The sequence below is a fragment of the Manis javanica genome, chromosome X (assembly GCF_040802235.1).
Source record: "Manis javanica isolate MJ-LG chromosome X, MJ_LKY, whole genome shotgun sequence".
In the NCBI taxonomy this organism is placed as follows: domain Eukaryota; kingdom Metazoa; phylum Chordata; class Mammalia; order Pholidota; family Manidae; genus Manis; species Manis javanica.
In genome coordinates, this window is record NC_133174.1 from 12,525,779 (window position 1) to 12,545,628 (window position 19,850).

Here is a 19,850-nt window from a genome sequence, read left to right on the forward strand (position 1 = left end):
TTCTGTATAATTCCATGGTCTGTTCGATTATTTCCTCCCCCAGTTTGGGGAAGTTTTCAGCAATTATTTCTTCAAAGACACTTTCTATCCCTTTTCCTCTTTCTTCCTCTTCTGGTATCCCTATAATACGAATGTTTTTCCTTTTGTATTGGTCACATATTTCTCTTAGTGTTGTTTCATTCCTGGAGATCCTTTTATCTCTCTCTATGTCAGCTTCTATACGTTCCTGTTCTCTGGCTTCTATTCCTTCAATGGCCTCTTGCATCTTATCCATTCTGCTTATAAATCCTTCCAGGGATTGTTTCACTTCTGTGATCTCTTTCCTGACATCTGTGATCTCCTTCCGGACTTCATCCCACTGCTCTTGCATTTTTCTCTGCATCTCATCCCACTGCTCTTGCATTTTTCTCTGCATCTCATCCCATTGCTCTTGCATTTTTTTCTGCATCTCTGTCAGCATGTTCATGATTTTTATTTTGAATTCTTTTTCAGGAGGACTAGTTAGGTCTGTCTCCTTCTCAGGTGTTGTCTCTGTGATCTTTGTCTGCCTGTAGTTTTGCCTTTTCATGGTGATAGAGATAGTCTGCAGAGCTGGTACAAGTGACCGCTGGAAGAGCTTCCCTTCTTGTTGGTTTGTAGCCTTTTCCTGGGAGAATAGCGACCTCTAGTGGCTTGTGCTGGGCAGCTGTGCGCAGACAGGGCTTCTGCTTCCTGCCCAGTTGCTTTGGGGTTTATCTCCACTGTTGCTGTGGGCTTGGCCTGGCTGGGGCTGTTCCTCCAAAATGGTGGAGCCCCGTTAGAGGGGGAGCAGCCAGGAGACTATTTATCTCCGTAAGGGGCCTCTGTGCTCCCTGCTGCCCAGGGGGTTAGAGTGCCCAGAGATCCCCAGATTCCCTGCTTCTGGTCTAAGTGACCTGTCCTGCCCCTTTAAGATTTCCAAAAAGCACTCCCCTTCACAAGGCGCTGGGTTCTTGCAGGTGTGGATGTGGTCTGGATGTTGTCCTGTGTCCTGTGGTCTCTATTTTAGGAAGATTTTTCTTTGTTATATTTTCATAGCTCTATGTGTTTTTGGGAGGAGATTTCCACTGCTCTACTCACGCCGCCATCTTGGCTCCCAATCGATCAAGGTCTTTTTTTAAAATACACTTCTGTGGAGTTCACTTTTTAAAATGAAATAAGCCAGTGCTGTCAGATGTAAGATCTGTTGCCCATTTTTAAAGTTTAGATTTATTATGATTTGATTCTTGGTAAATGAAAATCCACTGCTGGTTTTGTGATTATTAATACATACCTTGTAAGGTGGCTGTGAAAATTAAGTGAAACAACAGAGATGAGTGCCCAAGAAGTAACTCGGTACATAATAGGCAGGAGTGTTGGTTTATTTTGTGCATTCTTCCTCCTTTGCCAGATTATTGAAATAACTACAGCACCCCATAACTGAGAGAGGGAGAGACAAAAATCACATGTATTTACTGAGCCCTTGTTAAATGAAGGGTGCTAGGCCAAATGCCTTGAGGGATACAGAGATGTTTAAGGCTGCTTTGTGCCCAGGGGTAAACATTCGCTTACTATGTGTTTTACCTTTCTAAGCCTTTTTTTAAAAAACATGCTGTTCTGAAAACCTTTCAGTGTTTAAACTGTGTTATTTTATTTGAGCACAGAACACTTTAAAGGTTGGCGTGACACATTTAATCCATTACATCTTTATAAGAATAGTTATTAGTTCCATTTTATAGATAGGGGTCCTGAAGAGTGACTTGCTCAGCTTCTGGCTACGGTAAAAATAGGCTATATTGGAAACGGGGAAGAAAGCTAACCATTGTATTTCCAGCCTCAGTAGGTGCTAAATAAATATTTGTTGAATGAACGAATCATCTATTATTGAATGGTATGTTAAGAACATTCCTAAAGTGCACCTCTACTATACTGTTTTACTCTCCCCCTTTATTTTATGCGCTGACATGGTTAAAGTAACCTTTAAAATTCAGTGGTTGGTAGAGAAGACATTGGGTTGGAAGATAAATGCTACACTGTTTAGTCATAATGGAAAAGGACTTTGACAGGAGATTTTTGTGCTAATACTGATTGTATTTCCCACTTCAATTTTTTGCCCTGGTGCTAATTCTTTGCAAGACCACCTTTCTGGTTCCTGTAACAGCTGCAAATGGCTTTCCAAGTTCAGGGCCAGGGTAAAGCAAAGGTGTGGTGGCAAAGAAAGGAAATACTTTGTAGTTTAAAGCATGGCTGGCTGTTTGTGATTGCTTGTCCTTAGGTTTTGACTTCGTAACCTTGAGGTATTTTACAGGCTTAGATTTTGGTTTGCCTACGTAGGCTGCCATGGCATTACAGTCACCTCGTCAAAAAGCCTCCTTGTTTAATTAATTTAAACAAAACTTTAAGAACAAAGACTATGATGTGTACATTCTGGTTTCATGAATGATTCCCTTATGTATAGTAAAATATGGCAGTGGGTGATTAGTTGATGTATCATGTTAAAATCAAGTTCCAAACACCATTTTCCTTTTTAGAACCAGTCTAACCTTTGTTTGTGATAACTGGATTTTTGTTAATTATTGGTTCAGATTTATATTTTCTTCTTTAGTTCGTTTTCAAATATGCTGACGTATTTCCTATTTATTTCTCCTCCACCAAGGGAGAGATACTCTCTTTCCTTAAATCACTTACCTTGGATTTTCATGGACCTCTTGGACACAGCCATCATTTCTCTCACATGTTATCTTTGTAAGATGTAGCTCTGCAGTGATTTATTGAGGTCATTTTTTTACTTTTTGAGCATCAAGGTCAAAAGAAAAAATACTAATGGAATTTTCATTATTGATAATGAATTTGGTTTTTTAAAATGGTTTGAGGTTAAAAACAATAGCAGTCCAGCACTCGTTGAGGCTATCTTGAAGAGGCAAGTTGTGTACTATTGGGACTTTCAGAAGTACAGGGACTCAAATGAATGTTAGAAGGATGTTTCTGGTGGGAACCCTCTTATTTAATGGATTGACGTCAATAATTGGGAAGTTAACTTTAAGAATTGGTAAAGTTCTATGTAATTAAATAAGAATGCCCATACAACACGAATATTTTGCCATAAAGCTTTTGTTTCTTTACCAGAATTTTGAGGTAGGGCCAAGACAGTGTTTTCTGAGGATGGATCAGCTGACTGAAGTTCAGTGTCATCTTTCCTGTATGAAGCACACTCATAGGCATCCCATCTGTGCAGTAGGTCCAGTTTTGATTTCTTGAAAGTGAAGCAGTAATTTAGACAATTTATGAAACCTAGTGCAGAATTGTAAATTTTAACAGTTTTTTCCCCTTTTTAACATTATCTAACCCGTATCTAATTTGACAGCCACATTTTTAAAGTGACTCATCACCTTTGTTCAATCTTGCTGAAGCATTCAACCTAATTTTCACAGAAACTGCAACTTCCTTTTAATTGCTTGCGTCCTCTTTAGCTTTAAACCATGTGATGGCCATTACAAGAGTGACCAATAGTTTTTGGGAAGAAATGCAGCTGACTTTTGGATGCTAAGCATGCAGCTCAATTTAAGGGAGCAGAAGGGTGAAATTGAACTAAACAGTTACCTTTTAGACAAAAACATTTGTCCTATTGGCATTAGCCAGTCTGTTTTACAGAAGTAATGGAGATGTGGTAACTGTTAGGTCTGCTAAGAGATGTGCTGGAGGCCAATATGGCTTGAGTGCACAATGCAAATGGACTTCTGTTGTACATTTTACACTTTTCAAGAAGGCCATTTTCTGTGAATAACATGCTTTTTTACAATATAACAAGAGAAAACTGAGTTATTCAGAGTGCCTGGAGAAATCTCTCTGTTCAAGTAAGGTCACTGTGAAGCCATTTCCCCCTTCTCACAGACAGAGGTAGTTTCTACTCTTTCTAGGCATGTAAAACACCTGGCATATACCTTTTTGCATTTCTCACATGTATGTGACTTACCTGTTCACCTCTTCTATGAGCTCTTCCTTTGAGGAGCTTTTGGACACCAGGTCTGATCCATAGTTGGTGCCGAACATACTGAATGAAAGAGAAGTTCTGACCATTTAAACATACGAACTTTGTAGTTCTTAAAGTATCTAGTATGTAGTTTTGTAAGTAGTAGGAGCCACATACCTTTCTTATAAGTTTATCTGCTTTCAGCAAACTCAGCTTCTCTTCCAGACTTTCCTTTTCTTGTTCATGGTACTAGAAATTCTCCCTTTCACTCCATGTTCTGGTCAGCAAGTTCTCTTTCTGTCTTCAAAATGTTACTCATAGCCACATCATCCTTTCCACTCTCATCATTGCATGCCAATTAAAAAAATATTGAGTACATACTATATATATTCTTAGCATTATATAAGTGCTGGAAATATATGACAGATCCAGTCCCTTGCTCTTGGAACACCAGTGAAGCTGAGACAGTCTGGCAGTCTGTCAAACTATGTTTATTGAGCACCTCTGTGCTGGGTGCTAGTGTAGCTCAGGTGTATTACAGTTTTTTTCCCCACAGGCTGCTCCACCTCCAGGGGAAGAGGCCTGGAAGACACAGCTACTGGATCTCCTCTGTTCTAAAGTATATTTCTTCTTCAGGCTTTAGTGTTTCTGAAATCCAGGTGAGTCTTAACCTGGGCATATATATTTAATATAGTTTTTTATTCCCCCTTAAGAGCTGTTAAATTGATGGTGCTTACAACTAGTAGAATCTTGCAATTGGGGAACTAGAGTATATGTCAACGGTAAGTGATAGGATAGAAGTATGTGTAGAATTGCACTGTCAATAGCTTCTAGCCACATGTGGTTACTTAAATTTAGACATCAAATTTATTAAGTGTAATATAAGGTTAAGTTAATTAAATAAAATGTAAAGATTCAGTTCCTCAGTTGCCCTAGCCACAATTTGACTAGTGGCTACTATATTAGACTGATACAGAACATCCCCATCATGGCAGAATGTTCTGTTGGACCAGCACTGGTATAGAATGTGGTTCCACAGTTGTACCTGGAGAGTTGGGAAAAGCTTTAGTCAGTTACTTCCTGGCATTACTATGACATGTATTTCTTCCTTCAGGAAGGTCATGGAACTTGTCCCCTTTCCTTCTCTGTGTTCCCTTGGTTTTACCCTCAGGGCCTCGGAGGGTCAGTAGTTGGTACCAGAAAAAAACAAGTAGAGGGTTAAAGAGTTTGGACAAAAGGTGGAAAAGCTCCTCATTTTCATAATGGGAAGTAGCTTAGGTGGCTACATTCAGTGTGTACCTAGTGTCCTTTTTTAAAGAGGGATTTTTTTAAACAGTCATTCTTTTTTTTCCCTCTCAGCTTTGAGATATAATTGACAAAATTATATATGTTTAAAGTGTACAATGTGATGATTTGGTATATGTACATATTGTGAAATGATTACCACAGTCAAGTTAATTAACACATCTGTCATCTCACATAGTTACTTTTTTTTTGTGAAGATGGTTAAGATCACTCTCAGCAAATTTCAAGTATACAAAACACTATTATTAACTATATAGTCACCATGTTGTTCATTAGATCCTCAGAACTTACAGTTTGTACCCATGGCCCAACATCTCATTTCCCTATCTCCTGTCAACCACTTTCTACTCCGTTTCTGTGAGTTTGTTTGTTTCTTATATTCCACATATAAGTGGTACCATAAGTGTTTGTCTTTTTCTGGCTTAGTTCACAAAGCATAATGCCCTCCATGTTCATCTGGGTTGTCACAAATGGCAGGATTTCTTTTTCTTTCTTTGTCTTTAAAAAAAGGAAAAGCTGAGTAGCATTCCATCACGTTTTCTTTACCCATTCACGCACACTTATTCTTGAGTTGTCCCCAGCTTGGCTATTGTTAAGTAATGCTGCAGTGAACATGGACCTTTTCAAGATATGGATTTTGCTTCCTTCAGAATATAAACCCAGAAGTAGGATTGCTGGATCATATAGTAGTTCTGTTTTTAATTTTTTGAGGCACTGAAGAGGGGTTTTTAAACAAGTTTCATCACATTGAAAATTTAAGAACTTTTTACCTTGGTTCTTAGCATTTACCAAGTGGGATTCAGCAGTGGGCCATTATGTTAGAATGCCATTATGTTTGGTGGGATGCACCACAGTGACATTTTCCAAGTTTCTGAATTTGGTTTTTATAGCACTATATGTAATTTCTTAGGGAAGATGTAATTGGACATGATGGAAATATTTATGTCAATCATTTGCTCCTATGGATTTACTTCTCATTGTTCCCTGAATCTTTTCTTGCTTCCATATTATTGCATGGTAACACATAACTTTTCTATTCTCTTGTTAATGGGTATTTAGGTTATGTCTTGGTTTTGGCTAGTAGAAGTACAACTACTACTATATACTGGTCTTTTGGTGGGCAGATGCTTTCATTTCTCCTGGGTACACACCTAACAGAGAAATTTCTGAGCCATAGCCTATGTACATAATACCAAACAACTTTCTAAACTAGCTGTACCAATTTAAGTTGTGTTTTTTTTTATACCACCAGTTTGCATTTTTTATCTATGCATTTTTACTATTGGTATATTTCCCCCGAATTTTTAAGTCATTAATCACTATATGTCACAGACCTTTGGGGTTACTTCCAAATAAATCTGAAAATACTGCAGACCTATCATATCATTCAGATGGTCTTAAAAGAATACAAAAACTAAGCATTCTCTCCCTCCGTCTCTTAACCATCTTGGTTGATATTCAAGACACATGGTTCTTTGAAGAAACTGGTTCCTGCCTTTGTAAGTTGATTGTTTTGAGTGCTGTTGGGAACCAGTGTACTTTGCATGTCACTGATATCACTAACTACTGTTTGAAGGCGTACAGTGTGGTATGTAGCAGAATAAAGAACAATTGAAATGCTACTAGTTAAATTCAACAAGTTTCAAATTGAGTTCTTGGTGCTTGCAAGGTCCCGCCCTTGGTATCTCCATGTCTAAAGATCTGTAAGAATGAGTCTCTTAACCTCATAATCCTAGTCTAATAGATACAGGAGACAACATATACTGATAAAAGACCAAATATAGTGTCACTAATAGAATTACAAATAAAGTGCTATGGGCTTCCATATCACAGCATATCACATCTTATTTGGGTTGCACAGAGGGCCCTTGCGATCCTGTGGCTGACTCATAGCTGCTGCCCAGCATCACGAGAGATCACACGTACCACCATGTATTTCTAACCCAGGAAAGATGATAATTTGAAGTATGATGTCTACTGAGTGCAGCTCACTTTCACACCATTTTAAGGTGAAAAATGTTAAGCCCAACCATCCTAAATTGGGGACTATCTATAATTTATATCAAGTGGTTCTAAGAACTTGTTAGAAATGTAAATCAGTGTGGCCCAATGCAGACCTATGGAACCAGAAACTCTGGGAGTTGATCCCAGAAATCTAGGTTTTAACAAGCCCTCCAGGTGATTGTGATGTGCCAGATTTTGAGAGTCACTGGTCTATACTTGCTTGGTTAGAGAATAGTCACTTAATTGCCCTTGGGTTGGAGAGTAAAGTGTAAGGAAGGCAGTGATGAGAACAAAAAGGCAGGATTACCACAGGGACCTTGAATACTAGAGTGTTAGTATGTCGCCATTTCAGTTAAGCTGCATCCTGGGAGCTTATTTAGGAAGCATAAGCCGATAGACTTTTTATAGGGTGAATTAATACTAAATGATATTGGAAGCAGTTAGGTAAATTCGGGGAGTAGCCTTGGGAGTTGAAAGGAGAAGCTGCTGAGGAGCAATACAATACAATACAGTTGGGCTAAGTAGGCTTGACAGTCAGGTGGGTAAGTGTTCGGTGGAGGCAACTGCCTCAGAAGCTGAGGCTTTGAACCTAGTGTTGAGAGAGCATGGTGGTGCCTTCTGATGCGGTGCAGACAGAAGGTGGAGATGCCACATGGCACAGGAAGTGGGATATGAGGGAAGATCATTTTTTCTAATAGCTTCCATATTTATGCAAGCTCATTGGAAAAAATTCAGATGCTCTAGGTAGGGAAGGTGAAGATGAAAACAATATCCCCTCAAATCCACTTTTCCGGAGAGAAGCAGTACATTCTCTTGTTTAGTTATTTGAGTGTCCATTTGTTTATTTAAACTCAGCTTCGTACATGTGGAATTACGTTATTCTGAAACCCTTCCTTAGACAAATTGATCTTGAAAACCTGTCAGTGTTTCACATATGAAAAGAGTATACTCAGGTCAGTGTGTGTTTGGAAATTGATGGATGATATTTGGGCAACAGTGTTTATATAAGCAGCTGATTGGGAAAGATTGTAATTTCGTTTCTCAGGGTCATAAAACTTCCTGTTCCTATCAGTTGTTAGAGAAGAAATCTGGGACAAAACAATCTGAGGTGCCTGGTGTGCAATATTCGTCTGGGGAGAAGAACCCTAACTGTATTTAAGGTGAAAAAGATGAAACATCATGGCTTTTATTAGAACAAGATTATTCTAGTGTCTTTTAAGGACCAATTAATATTGGGTATAAAATGGTTTCATACATAGGTCACTACCAGGCTCCAAAGTTCTCCTTTAAATAGGCAGGTAGCTACCAGTGAATTTCTTAAGCAACAAGCAAAGATGTAGACTACAGTTTGCTGATTTCTTAGTTGTGTGAAACAATATTTTTTATTGACAGAATATACGATGTTCTGACTTAAGATATTATGACTGCTTTTCTATATCAGTAGAATAGTTAAATAATTTTAACAGTGGTGTGACTTCATTTACTTTATCAGTCCTATATTATGAGTCCTATATTGACGAATATTAGTTTTTTTTCTTGTTGTTTATTATGAACAGCACGGCAGCATACATCCTTTCCAGTATCCATCTTTGCCCATTTGTCTGATGGTCTCCTAAGCACAAATCTCTAGAAGTAGGATGGATTTTCGAATCAAATGGTACTCATATATTTAAAATATTGGTATCTGTTGCCAGATTACTCTCCAGAAACCTGTGTATTCCTACCTACTGTGAATGTGAGTTCACATTTTCCCATGCCTGTGAAAGAGCATTAGATATCTGTCAGTTACTTTAATCATTACCAGCCTGATAGGTTAAAAGTGATCTCTTTAAAAAAAAATTTAATTGATTACTAGTGCTATTGAACAGCTTTTCATAGATTTATTAGATACTTGTATTTCTTTTATGAAAAGTCTGTTCTTTTCCTATTTTCCCTTTGAGTGTTTATACTGATTTATAAGATCCCATACACAATTTTGGAACCAATTTCACTTCTGATGACCGTGAAGGATACAGCATGCAATTCCTGTTTGTGTGTATGTATGTGTTGTGTGTGCACCCGCACGTGTGTGTTTTCCACATAGCATCAAGCAGCTCTCTGACATTAGCTGCGTGTCCTACAATTCAGTTTTATTCTGGCACTGTCTACCTGGAGACAGCATCAGATTCCACAGGTGAAGGGTTTAGTCCTACAAGAATGCTGCCCTCTCACCCCCCACTGCTCCAGATACCAGTCACAAGTCCAGGGCTTCTGACTGACAAGATACACATGGGCAGTTCCAGTGACCCCTTGGGTTCTATTAATTTGCTAGAGCTGCTCACAGAACTCAGAGAAATATTTTACTTATTAGAATACCTGTTTATTATAATCGGATATAACTGTGGAACAGCCAGATAGGAGGAAAGGGCACAGAGCTTACATGCCCTCTCTGAGCTAGCCACTTTCACCAAATCTCCATGTGTTCCCCAAGTTGGAAGCTCTCTGAACCCCGTCCTTTTGGATACCAAGCGGTATACATACTCAGCCATTGAGTGTTTAAACTATTTCATAGTGAAGCATGATAAACACTTAGTAATAAGGTATACAAGACATCAGTGAACAGCTCCATGCATTGTCACAAAGCCAACACTTGATGGAACCTGGCCCCGGTGGTGTATCCTAAGGGCCCAGAGTGGTGGGCGTGGTCCGCCGCAGCTTCAGACGACAGAGTGTGTGTCTTCTATAGAGAATTGAAAAGCAATACAATTAGTGACTAAAAGTTGGTCTGCTTTTTATTAGCACTGTGTGTTCGTTGATCATTTAAAAAATGTGTGTGTGTGCGCGTGCATTATCTGCTCTGGCTTATTGGTCACTCTCTTTTTTTTTTTTTTTTTTTTTGAGAGGGCATCTCTCATATTTATTGATCAAATGGTTGTTAACAACAATAAAATTCAGTATAGGGGGGTCAATGCTCAATGTACAATCATTAATCCATCTCAAGCCTAATTCTCGTCAGTCTCCAATCTTCTGAAGCATAACGAACAAGTTCTTACATGGTGAACGAATTCTTACAGAGTGAATAAATTCTTACATGGTGAACAGTACAAGGGCAGTCATCACAGAAACTTTCGGTTTTGATGATGCAATATGACCTATAAACCATCAGGTCAAATATGAATATTCATTTGATTTTTGTACTTGATTTATATGTTGATCCCACATTTCTCCTATTATTATTATTATTTTTATTTTTAATAAAATGCTGAAGTGGTAGGTAGATGCAAGATAAAGGTAGAAAACATAGTTTAGTGCTGTAAGAAGGCAAATGTAGATGATCAGATGATCAGGTGTGTGCCTATGGACTAAGTATTAATCCAGGCTAGACAAGGGCAGCAAGACATCCACGGATGCAGAAGATTTCTCTCAAAGCAGGGGGGGTGAGGTTCTGAGCCTCACCTCTGTTGATCCCCAAATTCTCACCTGATGGCCCCCCTGCGACTGTGCCTGTCTTAGGTTGTTCCTCCCTTGAGGAATCTTACCCGTCTCTGGCTAACCAGTCATCTTCCGGGGCCATAGGTCACTCTCTTTTTGATGGATTGAAGTTCTTAATATAGTCCGATTTATCTGTCCTTCCCTTTATGGTTAGTGCTTTCTGCACAAAAAGAGATTCTTCTACATTATCTTTTAGGAGCTTTATTGTTTTGACTTCTACATTGAGGTCTATAATCCACTTAAATTACTGTTTTTGTTTATGGTATGAGGTGTAGGTGAAGTTTAATTTTGTTTTCCTTATTCATATCCAAATGACTTAGCACCATCTACTGCAAAGATGGAACTTTTCTCCCTGGTCTGCAGTGCCAGTTTTGTTGTGCAACCGGCATCCATTTCATATGTGATCCATTTCTGTGCTTTCTGTTCTTTCCTTTCATCTGTTTGTCTAAAATACTGTCTTTAATGACTGTGCCTTATGATAAGTCCTAATATCCGGAAAGTCGTTTTGTTCTCCTTCAGGGGTGTCTTGTTTTCCTTGGCTGTTTACATTTCATTTTTGAATCAGCCTGTAAATTTCTGTTAAAAACCTTGTTAGGATTGATTGGGATTGTATTGGGTCGCTAGATCAATTTGGACAGAATTGACATCTTAGCAATGTTAAATCTCAAGAACTTGGAATATCCCTTCACTTACTAGGTCTTCTTTAATTTTTTAAATACTATTTCTATAGCTTTCTATGTAGAGGTTTTCTACTTTTTATTTCTAGAAATTTGATATTTTTGATGGTATTGTAAATGGCATTAAAATTCATTTTCTAATTTTTATTGCTGGCATATAGAAATACAATTTATTTTGGGGTATTAACTTCATATCTCTCAGCTTTGATAAACTCATATATTTTTCCCTGAAAGTTTATTTGTAGACTGTTTTGGATTTTCTGTATGTATAGTCTGTGAATGATGAAAGGTTTTCCCCCTTAATTTTCCCCCATTGTCATAGTTCTGTCCAACTTTCTATTTGCTTGCAGTGGAAAGGTTACCCGAATTACCCAGTCGGCATTATTAGAAGCAGAAATTCTTCCAAAGTGAAAAATTAAAACTGTATCCCATTCTCATTTCTGAATTATCTTTGAGTTAACGCCAAATCTCTGGGTGTTTCAACAGCTCTGGGGCCCAGCGAAAGGTAATATTATCTTTTGAGGCATCCTCAGTGTTCCTAAAGGCTGTATAAACAAATCTTTTGAAATCTTTATTTTAAATGTTTGAAAGTTAATTTTGATGGTGAGAACTCTTAGTGTGTATCCCAAGGACTTATATATGAAAGCTTATCAGTAGTTGAAAGAATTCCTCAAAGTAGTAGAGTCACTAGTGAAGCCCCAGGGTACCGCTGATGTGCTAATTTTTCTTAAGCATCATTCTTCAACACCTCCTATGCAGTGGGGGTAGCCCAGGGAGCTCCCCACTTTTCCAAAGGCTTTGGCTTGCTCAGGTTAGTGCCCTGTGGTGCCAGTAGAGATGAATTGAGGGAAGAGCTCTTGAAACAATGTTGGGAGAGAAGTGGCATATGAATGTCAGTGTGGGTAAGTGTTGGGTAGTTTCACAGAGGAAAATTCCAAGTCAGCTAGTAACTGGTGGCTTGCAGCTGAGGGATCAGAGTCGTGTTGCAGCTTGTCCTCTGGCAGTATCATACATGCTTCTAAAAGCTGGAGAAGTCAGGGCTGCTGTTGTTAAGGGAGTCAACAGGTACTGAGCAGCCTTGGGAAAGCAATTGAAATTTAAAACAGACCACTTCTGCAGGGTCGTCTCCACGGGGGAGTCTGAGCCATCCTGGTTGTGGAATTTTAGCAGTAACATGATGGAGCTGTAGAGAAGAACCAGCAGAAGGCAGTTAGAATGAACACGGGTTGTATTGACTATTTTGAGAATTATGGGAGTGGGCAAACAAAAGTGCACCTGTAATCAGCACTGTGGAATGAAAATCATCACCCACTTTTGTCTTTCACAGTGCTTTTTACACGTGGGAGGGGTTCAGTTAATGTCCCATGTGTGTGAATTGTCATTGAGACTTCAGAAAACTTTAAAAAACTATTCCAAGTAAGCACTCAGATGTGCTCATTAAAAAAAATTAGTAGCTTTAACCAGTCAGTCAGCAGGTTAAATAATTTTATTATTCCTCCAGATTAAAATTTTTAAAAGATGAAGTTTAGAGGAAAATTGTTCTAATTTTGGAGCATGATATATTTGAATTTGATTTGCAGTTCCCTAGTTTGAGAAAAAGTATAGCTGAAATTATAAACAGCAAATGGATGAGGTGTGAGACTAATTTAAGCTAAAAAAACTTGTGACCTTAAGTTCTGTATTTTTTTCAAAAAGTATTGACAGTAAGTAAATTTATCTTCATAGTAAATGTTTTAGGGTTCTGTAGGAAGCCACATGGAGTAAAATGTTACTTATTTCTTTTCCCAGTGGTATACTACTGAATCATTTTGTTTGTGCTTTTCTTGAGTTGGGAATTCATGCAGTGAGCTAAAGAATCCTTTCCACCCAAAATATAAACTCTATGCCATTTTGTGGGTAGGAGTCCAATGGTGGACCTTTAGTGAGCACAAATGCTAGCTTTTATAATTATGTGTATTTTTATAGAATGACACTCTCTTGTAAAAAAGCTGTTAGAGTTTTTCTAGATGGAATAATTTTAAACACTTCTTAGGAATCTTCCTTTCAAATAAATTATGAGGTGAATCCTTGTAAAACAGGGGTTCATTTATTAACATGAATATCTCCTATTCTTCCTCTCATCCTGCATGCATATCCTAACTACTTACAGGGCTGGGTTTTCATATATAATAAATTTTCTCAGTCACAAGTAGCACTTTAGAGATCAGTACCTGATTCTGGTATTTAATTATGGTTTTTACTCATGGCAGAATGTCCTTTCAGTTGTGAATTTTCATGCCCTTGGATACCTTCATGTCACAGTCATGAAAGAAATAGTTGATACTTTATAAAAGGTGTATGAAAATGTATCTTATATGTTAGGCTGTTAAGGCTGTTAAGTCCCAAATGGAGCTTGGGGAATCTTTAGAAAAGGTGACTTTAAGAAAAAAAAAAAGCAACAACTATGTATCAGACCTGCTGATATCTAGTTCAGGACTTGAGTGCGTAGTATATATTTGTTTCTTTTGGGGAGAAGATGTTTCTAATGATTATTTCATAAGTTTTGCATTTTGTAATTTTAGCATTTGTGGGCCCATTTCAGAGAGGACTTCTTAAAAACCACTAATTTTTAGTCCATTTTCTCTTCTTAAGTCCCCAAATGACAAATTAATATTGCACGTAAAAAGCTGAAATAGTAACACACTATTTCTACTAAAAGAGCTTAGAATAAATAAATACTGTAACTTGGATTATTTAATATGCGTTTTTTATGTGCTGAATGTAGGGAAATAAAGATAAGAGTAATAGCAGTTGATTTTAGGAATCATTTGATAGAAAGGAGCAAACATTTCTCACATAGTATAGAAGTAAATGGATGAAGTGAACCTGGTTGTTTCAGGAAAAATTCAGTTTAGTAGTAGTAGGGAGATGGCTTTCAGTAATTAAATCCATTCTGTCAGTATTGCTGAATTACCAGTTAATTGCTGAATTTTGAGTATATTAGTCAAGATTGAGTCTGAGAAATCGAACCACTGTGAGTGTTAGGGGATAAGGGATTTATTATAGTAATCAGACTATATAATTGTAGGAGTTGCTGGCAATGTGAAAATCAGAAGGGGAAGGATGAGAAAAATAGTCACTAATAGATGCTCTTGAAACACCGATACAGGTTAGAGCTTCCTGGGAAAATTAGAAGAAGCTAACTGTGTGCAGCTATCAAAGTGGGAATGCAAAGAGGATGATTGTAGAGAGGTCTATGGGAGGCTGTTTCCTCTTTGTAGATAAAAGGAAAGGAGTTTTGCCCTGCCTGTACCCTACTTTTTCATTGTCTGGGATGCAGGTAAAATGGTGAGAGCTGAGGAAGATAACTTGGTCTGTGAGATGAAAAACACTGGAACACCTAACCCAGATTTACATGAGAGAGAAATGAACTTCTCTTTTATTTGAGCCTGTTATTTGAGTCTCTCTGTTAGAGCAGCCAAATTGATTACCTAATACATATATTAATATATTGTGATTTAATTAGGCAATATCTTAAGGAATAGAAACTTGCTTAACAAAACATAAGTAAAATGATGTTTTATTGTAAGAAGCTGGGATATTTCCTAGACTCAGTTGCAGGAAATTATCAGACAGCTGTTTCTCTTGCCCCGGTCTGTCAGAATTGCTTCTCTCCAAGTCGTTTTCAAATTGCTCACTCGCTTGCAGGTGTATGCTATGGCTGCCTCAAGAGAGCAGCCTTGAGTTTTCAGGACCTTCTTTAGTTCTCTAAACCTGAGGACTCTTTGTCTGTGAGTTTGTTTGAATTCCATCATTCCATCTCCCAGAAAAGAGAATATGATAGGTCCATCTTTGGCCAGGCGTTTTTCTCTGATTCAATAAACTATGGCCAGGGGACAGTGTCCCATGATATATAGGATTGGCTTCTGGGACCATGGATGGAATCTTTTTTTTCCTGAAGGAGTGTGGCCGGGGGAGATAATGATTGGCATCTTACGTGGACAAAAAACAAACGAGGAAGGTTTTTTGAAATGTGTTCATACTTTCCCCTTACTTACTGTTCAAGTGGTTCCTTGATTTTTGTAATATTTGAAAAGGTACAAGATTTGAAATACTACAAGAGTCCTCTTAGTGTCTTAGTATAGGCTAGGTTATAAGTCCCAAAATAAAATGCTAGCATTGCTCGGGAGAAGATACAAGAATATCATGTAAATCCATGAATCATAATATACATCATGTAGATTGAAAATGTAATTTCTGTTATTTGACAAGATGGGAAAAGTGATGATGCAAACTGAAAGATGAGTTTTCTTTTATATTTATCTCATTAGATAATATGATAAGCATCTATTTGGTACCTTAATCTAGAACAATTTTGGATAAAGTTGGCAATGAAGTATCCTTCCATACTAAATTTGTTCTCTGAATTTTGGAATGTTTCTTGGGCTTTGTCCTTGTGGATATAGAACACATATTGGCTGGAATTAGGAATGTTTATTAAGAGGTATGATAATATTCATTTTATGGATTATTAGAAAATTTTCTTTAAATGCAGATCAAAAATGAATTAATAGGACAGATGCTTCTCTGCTTTCATGACAAAAGGAAAAATAAAACTTAGAGCACTTATTTTGTGTGCCACATTGTACACACAATTGAAGACTATTTACTAGAAAATGTGATGCAGGTAATTTTTGTGAATTACATACTTTTAAAACAAAACCTTTTGAGGCAGCCAGGGCCCCCCTCCCCCACTTGCTTAGTGACTGTGAAATACCTGATATTTATTTATGTGGCCTTAAAGAAGGGAATAGAATAAGATTCTATGCAAAACTTAATGGCTTCAGACAAAATGTTTGTGTTTTTATTTTTCTTTCAACCCCCTCCTCCCCACCCCATTTCATTTTGGTTAACACCATTTCATTTTGGTATCTTACCTTTCACTAGTGGTCCTGAAAAATCCAAGGTAGAAGTGAGATGTGTGAAGCCAGCCCTTTTACTTCTGATTGAACGTAACTATGCTTTATTTAAAACAAAATTTAAATTTTACTTCTTGTCTAATTTAGTCTCTCACCTCTAATTTTATTTATGTTTGAGAATTTCGGTATTTTTAAAGACCTGGAGGGAATAGGATGGCATATGAAAAGTAGGCCATCAAGGGAACTTTGATTCTAATGAAGTAAAATCTCTACAGATTGAAATGATCATTTTTGTTCCCTTGACAGCATCAGTCTAGATTTTGTCCATTTTTATAAGCATTTTTGGCAGTGATTATTCACCTCATGTTCTAATATGGTAACAAAAATTGTAATAGTATGGTATGTGTTAATTATTCCCCTGAAAACTATCCTATTTCTATCTCTGCTGCCACTACCTTAATTAATCTTTCACCTGGCCTTTGCAATAATATCCTAATTGTTTTGCTAGTCTCCAAGTTTCTACCTCTTCCAAACCCCCCACCCCCACCCCCACAACAATGCTTTCTGATTTACAAGTTTACTGGTGTCACTAAACTTACAAAACTCTGGTAAGTTCTGATACCTAATGAGTAATTAAAGTGTACACACTGTAATACTACATCAAAGCCCTTCAACAGTGTAGTAATTGTTGAAGTGACTTGCCCAAGGTCACCGAGTTAGTAGCAGAGGATGGTAAACATGGAAGTGTGTTTTGCTGCACAGAAGCAATAGAGAACTGTGAGAATGGGACTCTGTACTCTAGGGAACTGATGTAATGGAAAGGCAATTCAGGCAAATAGGCAAGTCAGGGCTTAGGCACTTTAGTACAAAGTTAGTATTTGAATAAACATAAGGTAATGTATGAATTTTGGAGAGCCTGTTGACCAAACTTCTTTGAAGAAGTCGAATATTGAATGGCAAGTATCTTAAATGTTGAAACACAGTTCTCCCATGATGTGGTTTTATATATTTTAGACCTGGTAATTTTAAATAACATTTTAAGAAAATGATATTTGGAGAAATAGCATCCCACTCTCTTCCTCTCAAGTATTATGTAGATTATTTGTAATACGTTTGAGCCTTTTAATATTTAGTATTAATACAAACTAGAATTGATGGTGGTATTTTAATGTTCCAAACTTGATATACTGCTTTTCTTGGAAAGGACAATGTTTATGGTTATTCCTACTTTCTGATACCTGCATTTAAAAATAAGTTATACAGAGTTTATTCATGTAACAAATTTTAGATTTTGTTCCTGCAACATATTCATAAAAGAAGGACCATTACTGTCCCTTAGTAACTTGTATGATTCAAGACTAGAAAACTTACATTCATCAGACAAGGCTTGAAATCAGAGTTAGACATTGAAAAATGAACAAATGATAGGTCTCGAGTATTTTCTCTGCTGTTGATCCTTTATTTCTTTTGCTTTGGTGCATCAACGTTTTTTTATTTTTTTGGTTCAGTTTTCATGTGTTTTGGGGGCTCTGTTAAGTGCATATTATGTTTATATATTTCCTGATGGATTGACTCTCTCACCACTATAAAATATCCCTCTTTATGTTTAGTAATTGATTATTGGTTACTGGATTATTGATGACCAATATTGATATTTGTTATTATTGAAGTCCATACTTTATTCAAGCTTCCTTAGTTTTTACCTAATAGTTTTTGTCTTAATGTCTATTTACTCTGATTTTAATATAGCCATTCTAGCTCTCTTATGCTTGGTATATCTTTATCCATCCTCTTTACTTTTTACATCTTTGAATCTAAAATGTGTCTCCTGTAGACAGCATATAGTTGGATTTTGTTTATCCAGTCTTACAATCTGTATGTTTTGATTGGATTGTTTAATCCATTCATTTAGTATTGTTATTGATAGGAGTTCATCTGTTATTTTGCTTTTTGTTTTCTATGTTTCATGTCTTTTCTGTTCATTTTTCCTTTTTTTTTATATTAAGGGGATAATTTCTAGTGTCACATTTTAATTCCTTTAATGATGTTTTTTCACTATTTTTTGTTATTTTCTTAGTTATTGCTCTAGTGCTTACTATATATATACTTACCAGAATCTACTTCATAATTATGCTAACTTAATTCCATTGAAGTATAGGAGCATTCCTCCTATATAGCTCTATTCTCTTCCCCCTTTTGTGCTTTTGTCATACATCTTATGTCTACATATGTTAAACCTAACAACATGTTGTTATAATTATTACTTTATGTAATTTTGTCTTTTAAAGAAGCCGAGAGACTAAATGAATACCAGTGTATTTTTGCAGTTATATTAACTTTCTTATTTATCATTTATGGTTCTTTTCTTAGCTTCCTGTGGATTCAAGTTAATATCTGGTGTTACTTCCTTACTCCAGTACAGCTTTGCTCCTACCCACCTCCTTTGTGCCTTTTAAAAAAAATGTAAATTCACATTGCTGTCTATATCACTTGTTTTCAGCTTGAAAAACTTCCTTTACTGTTTCTTGTAAGGTGGGTCTTCTAGTAATGAATTCTCTCAAGTTTTTATTTGTCTGAGTATGTCTTTATTTTGCCTTAATTTTTGAAACCTAGTGTAGCTGGATATGTGATTCTTGGTTGACATTTTTTTCTTTCAGCACTTTGAATGTGTCATCCTGCTGCCCTTTGGCCTTCGTCGTTTCTAATCAGAAGTCAGCTGTTCATCTTACTGAGTATCCTTGTATATGACAAGTTGTTTTTCTCTTGCTTTCAAGATTGTGTCTTTGTGTTTCAATATTTTGACTGTGGTACCTCTGGTGGTGGAGCTCTCTGAATTCATTGTACTTGGAGCTTGTGCTTCTTAGTTGTGTAGATTAATGTTTTTCATCATATTTGGGGAGTTTTCAGACATTATTTCTTCAGTATTTTTTCTGTTCCTCTCTTTTATGCTTTTGGTACTCCCATTATGTGTATGTTGGTGTATTAGACTGGGTTCTCCACAGAAACAGAACCAGTAGGAGATATATATACCATAGAAGTGGAGAGGTCCCAAATCTGTAGTCCGAAGGCCTGAGAACCAGGAGAGACAGTTGTGTAAGTTCCAGTCCAAGTCCAGTGCAGGAGAAGACTGATTTCCCAGCCTGAAGACCAGACTGTCAAGCCAAGAGAGCAAATTCTCTGTTGCTCAGCCTTTTATTTGATTCTGGCCTTTAGTGGACTGGTTGAGATCTACCGACGTTGTGGAGGGCAGTCTTATTTATTCAGTTCACATATTTAAGTGTTAATCTCTGAGGAGCAGCCTCAGAACATACCCAGAAAAATGTTGAACCAAATATCTGGGCACTTTGTGGCCCAATCAAGTTGACATACAAAATTAACTGTCACAGTGTGCTTAATAGTGTCCTACATTTCTCTGAGACTCTGCTTAGTTTTCTTAATTCTTTTTTATCTCTGTTCTTCAGATTGCATAATCATTACCAATCTATCTTTGTGTCTCCACTGATTCTTCTGCCAGCTGAAATCTGTAGA

At 37.1% G+C, this 19,850-nt stretch overlaps 1 protein-coding gene across 4 annotated transcripts in view; it reads left to right on the plus strand.

The window, feature by feature from the left end:
• Positions 1 to 19,850, plus strand: part of CDKL5 (cyclin dependent kinase like 5) — a 181,650-nt gene that overhangs the window by 24,320 nt on the left and 137,480 nt on the right. Inside the window, exon 2 of one of the 4 annotated variants that reach the window (XM_073227314.1) lies at positions 16,351 to 16,415. The exons of 2 other annotated variants lie outside the window; for them this stretch is intronic. The gene's annotated coding sequence lies outside the window, so the exon portion shown is untranslated. Of the gene's footprint in view, positions 1 to 2,553; positions 4,627 to 16,350; positions 16,416 to 19,850 lie in introns of those variants that run through there. One more of the 4 variants, XM_037020482.2, reaches the window with a different exon arrangement.